Source organism: Meriones unguiculatus, chromosome 12, assembly GCF_030254825.1.
Source record: "Meriones unguiculatus strain TT.TT164.6M chromosome 12, Bangor_MerUng_6.1, whole genome shotgun sequence".
Lineage (NCBI taxonomy): Eukaryota > Metazoa > Chordata > Mammalia > Rodentia > Muridae > Meriones > Meriones unguiculatus.
The window spans coordinates 96,664,537-96,669,054 of record NC_083360.1 but is presented as its reverse complement, the minus strand read 5'-3'; the positions used below and the strand labels follow the sequence as shown (position 1 = coordinate 96,669,054).

Below are 4,518 nucleotides of genomic sequence, written 5' to 3'. Positions count from 1 at the left end.
GAGCATAAGAGATGCTTCCTGTCTGCTCTGGACCTCATGTCTGCTCAGTTCCAGGATGCACATAAAGCACTCCCCCCGCCCCCTCCCCCACTTTCTTTCTGAGACAGAGGCATAAGGTCACAGAGTGAAGGTGTGAAGTTGAACTCCTACCAAAAGGAATATGGATGGAGAAATTACCTAATTTAAGCCAACCCGGAGGATTCCATTTCTGTAAGACTGTAGACAGCACTGAAAACACAATTGACTCCACATTGATACAGCTGACTAGAGCTGTCTTCAACACAATGTGTGTGGTGACACTCTGAATTGTGTCCTTCTTTCCCACCCATACCCCATGCAGGGTATGGAAGCTGCCACCGTTACCTTTACCTGCCACTTCTACGTCCCAACGAATGAGACAACAAAGCCAAGAACCGTAACGATGGGTCCATAGAGAAAGGGAACCATGGCACCCCTGAGGAGGCATGGGGCTGCTGTGAGGCTCCTTTCTCAAGTACAAGCCAAGGTGAAATGGCGGACCTACATCAGGCCTATTGAAAGTCTCCACAAGAGATGTCTCTAATGGCTGGACCGTGGCTCCTGATTGTCACACATGAGAAACAGGTGTCCCTTGGAGGAAAAGTTTAGGATGCCTGTGGGTTTTGCTACTCAAAAAAATGAAGCATTTTTACTACCGAAAACCTAGACTGTATGTTTTTATTCTATAAAAACTCGTAGCCTGTGAGAATGACATTCCTAACTACAAAGGTGGGGTACAATTCTCAGTGAGGTGGGGTTCCTTTATGGCAAGCATCCTGCTTTGGGAAGATCACTAAGCACGGTCTTCTTCAGAAACCTCTTCTCTTCCTGACTATTGGGTGTGAATGAGATCAGCTGCGGGATTGGCCAGGAGTCTTTAAATGCTGATAGGAAGAACAAGTGTCTTGCCGTTTTCAGGGTCCTTTCTTCTTTTCTCAGCACAGTTTCCTGACGGTTGGAGCAGAGCTCGTCTTCCATGGAAATCAGCTTGTTTTTTTCTGCAGGGTGGGTCACTGGGAGTAATTAATACAGACGGATTCGGAAAAGTCCACACGTCAGAGTTGTTTTATTAGTGTGTCTACAATATAAATTTTATCTTCCCACACAGGAAAAAAAACAAAACAAAACAAAACAGGTGTCAGAACAAGAAGTAGTATAATCCCGAGTTCATAAATTGAACCAGGTGTGTGTGCTTTTAGTTTGAGGGGAGTAATCTCCATCAATAAGGTGCTGACGGTGATGGGATCATGTTTTCTGACTTCTTCCCTTCTCTTTCTCTAAGAAAAATGAGTTTCTCTTGTAATAGGGACTTTTAAGAATAACACGCAGAAATAAGGACGTTACGAAAGAAAGCTATATAGATTTGATACCTGTGCGATTCCTCAGCCTGCCTCCTGGCGTCCCTCATCTATTGGCAGATGCTTCTGCCTCACTTGTCAGCCACAGCTGCTTCCAAGGCTCAGATGCTTCTTGGGACAATGAGAAAGAAGTTCCCTAAAAAGAGAAAGCAGAGGTCGGCCTGAGTGAGGGAGTTCACGTGTGCTCTCCTTTTGGGGTTGATATGAAAAATGAAAACATGATGTAGGAAATAAACTAAGTAAACTAAGTTCCATTTCCTTTCAAAAGTTAACCCACTCCAAACCCCCTTTCTTGCCCTTTGCTCTTCTATTTCTTTTTTCTCTCCCTTCTTCATTTTATTTTTCTCCCACTACAGTTGAAACTTCTTTAAGATAGCAACCTTAGCTTGCTATCATGTTGCCCCGGTCCAAGGCAGAAACATAATAAATGCTGTTGGATAAACACTGAGATGCTGTGCAGAGTTGCCTATGACCACACTAGCAAGGAGAGGACAGGAAGTCAGGCTAACCTAGGGAGCCCATTGGCAAAAGTACACACACTTGGCCAAGCCAAAAGAAATATTGGTGTCTCTGGTAGGAGAGCCTTGTTACTAACCTGACTAGGATGTGCATTCAGCAGGTTCCATCTGGATAGGGACAGAGAAGATAAGGGTGAAGAGGGCAGGCATCATGTGAATATACTTGGCACTCGTTTGCCAGAGCTCCATCTATACTGCCACTGTGCCTTTATAGGTGGCTCTTTGCCTTGTAGACAGAACTTTCATTTTTTTTTTCCTAGAGAAAAAGGTGCATAGTTTTGAGAAAACTGCAAGTGTAGGCTTGTGAGATGGTTCTGTGGGCAAAGGCACTTGCCATGCAAACATGGCAACCTAAAGGAGAGGATGGACTCCACAAAGTTGTCTTGTGACTTCCACAAGTGCTCTATGGCCAGACATGCACCCCACACCATACACACACAATTAAAAACAAAACAAAACAAAACAAACAAAACAGTTCAGGCTCAACCAGAACTATGTTTGGTAAAGGCCATTCATGATAAATTTATTCAGCACAAGGTAAAAGAATCCACCTATAGAGAAATCACAGCGAACCTGTTTTTATTAAAAAGATTCTGGAAACATGAGCCCTCGCCTGTGTTTGAAAGTCACGTGAGTGACGATAAGCAATTTCTCCCAACTAAGCCTCACCCTGTGGGGCAGTGTGAAATCGCCTGGACCCAGTGCAGAGCAGAAAATCACCCTGTGAGGTAGAAGGATCCTGAGCAATTGTCTTCTTGGGAGGCGGAAGGGTTTCATTTTTTGTCATCTGACACATAAAGGACCTGTTTCCAGTGAAGACGGTAGAGTTAATAGTCCCAGGATAATGGTTACCTTTGACCACAGACACAGCCCCAGGAGTCATGGCTTCATTCTTGTCAAGTGTTGATCAAGTCCGAGTCTTTGGAATGCTTGTGCCATATTCTGTCTCTATAACTCCCTTGGAAGGAAGCATCCTATAATTTTATCTACTTCTTGTAGTTGCTGTGGATGATGATTCATACTGCCATGAGAAGCATGCTGGGTGGAATTGACCCTTTGTAAGCATTCCGCCATGACACAGACAATAGGAAAATAGAGGGGTGGAAGCAAGCAAACAGGATAAGGGGCGGCAGCTAAGAGACAGAGCTGAGATGACAAACCCAGGAGGAACTGGTCGCCTGCGTACCCTGACCCTCACCTGTCTGCGTCCACCTCTGGTTTGTTTTATTAAAGGGATCTTGCTTTTGACATCCCTGAGCAATTGTAGAATTGAGTAAAGAGATATGAAGCCAATAACTTGACTTGCCTTCAAACCAGTGTCATAAAACTTCTTACCTTGAATTTAACAGAATATGAAAATACCAATTTTTCTAGTAATAAATATGGAAGTAACAGATACTTCCTAAGCAGTATCAATTCTTGAAAGAAATCCAGCCAGGTATGGTGGCTCACACCTTTAATTCCAGCACTCAGGAAGCAGAATCAGGTGAGTATTTGTGAGTTCAAGACTAACTTAATGTACAAAGTGAGTTCCAGAACAGCAAGTGCTATATAGACAGATTCTGTCTCAAAGAAACAAATACAAAAACAAAAGAGCAAGGAAGGAAGGAAGGGAGAGAGAGAGAGAGACATAGACAGAGACAGACAGACAGATAGCAATAAACCCAGGAGAATGTTTTCTATCTTTCTCATCCTGTCTTCTTTTCAGTTTTTCTCTCAGTGATTTTCAGATCCTGAATGCTCTCTGGCAGAACATCAGAGTGAATGAGTATTGTCAGCTTGGCACAGACATGCCAAGGACCCCAACGCCTCAGACCCATGAAACAGCAAAGCTTTTGTCTAGTCCAGGTACAAGTGAGTGTTTATGACTGACTGACTGACGTGTACACAATCTAGCAACCCCACAGCTTTCTGCTCCCAGACGACAGCAAACTCCGTGTCACCTCACAGACACCTCCTATTACCACAGCCCGCCTTCTTCTCCCTCCTAATCTGGATGTTTAAATACTTGTGCTGAGTTTCCAGGTTGCATGGTGGGTGTCCTCCATCAGGCTGAACACAGCCCACCTTCCACCGCTTATCTGTCTGTGTGTCTGTGTGTCTGTGTGTCTGTCCTTTTTTCATCCCCTCATCGTCTCAGTCAGGTTCCCAGGACCAAGCCATGCAGGACACGGTGATGTGCCTTGCCTTCATCTTCCTTGGACTGTTCCTTACATTTTTTATAATAATTTTTATTTTTTTATATTAATCACAGGTTATTTACTTTGTATTCCAGCTGTAGCCCCCTCCCTCATCCCCTCCCAATCCCACCCTCCCTCCCTCATCTCCTTCCTGCCCCTTTCCAAGTCCATTGATAGGGGAGGTCCTCCTCCCCTTCCATCCGACCTTAGCTTATGAGGTCTCTTCAGGACTGGCTGCAATGTCCTCTTCCGTGGCCTAGCAAGGCTGCTCCTCTGTCGGGGGGAGAGTGTCGAAGAGCCAGCCACTGAGTTCATGTCAGAAATAATCCCTGTTCCCCTTACTAGAGAACCCACTTGGAGGCTGAGCTGCCATGGGCTATATCCGAGCAGGGGTTCTAGGTTATATCCATACATGGTCCTTGGTTGGAGAAACAGTCTCATAAA

The 4,518-nt window shown here is 44.8% G+C and overlaps 1 long non-coding RNA gene across 1 annotated transcript; it reads right to left on the bottom strand.

Annotated features, from left to right (window-relative positions):
• Positions 1-1,118: 1,118 nt before the first annotated feature.
• LOC132646768 (uncharacterized) lies at positions 1,119-2,097 on the bottom strand. The gene is made up of 3 exons (XR_009585013.1): positions 1,972-2,097; positions 1,389-1,512; positions 1,119-1,295 (listed from the first exon to the last, which is right to left on the bottom strand). It is a non-coding gene; the product is annotated as an uncharacterized LOC132646768 (long non-coding RNA).
• Between the last annotated feature and the right edge of the window lie 2,421 nt (positions 2,098-4,518).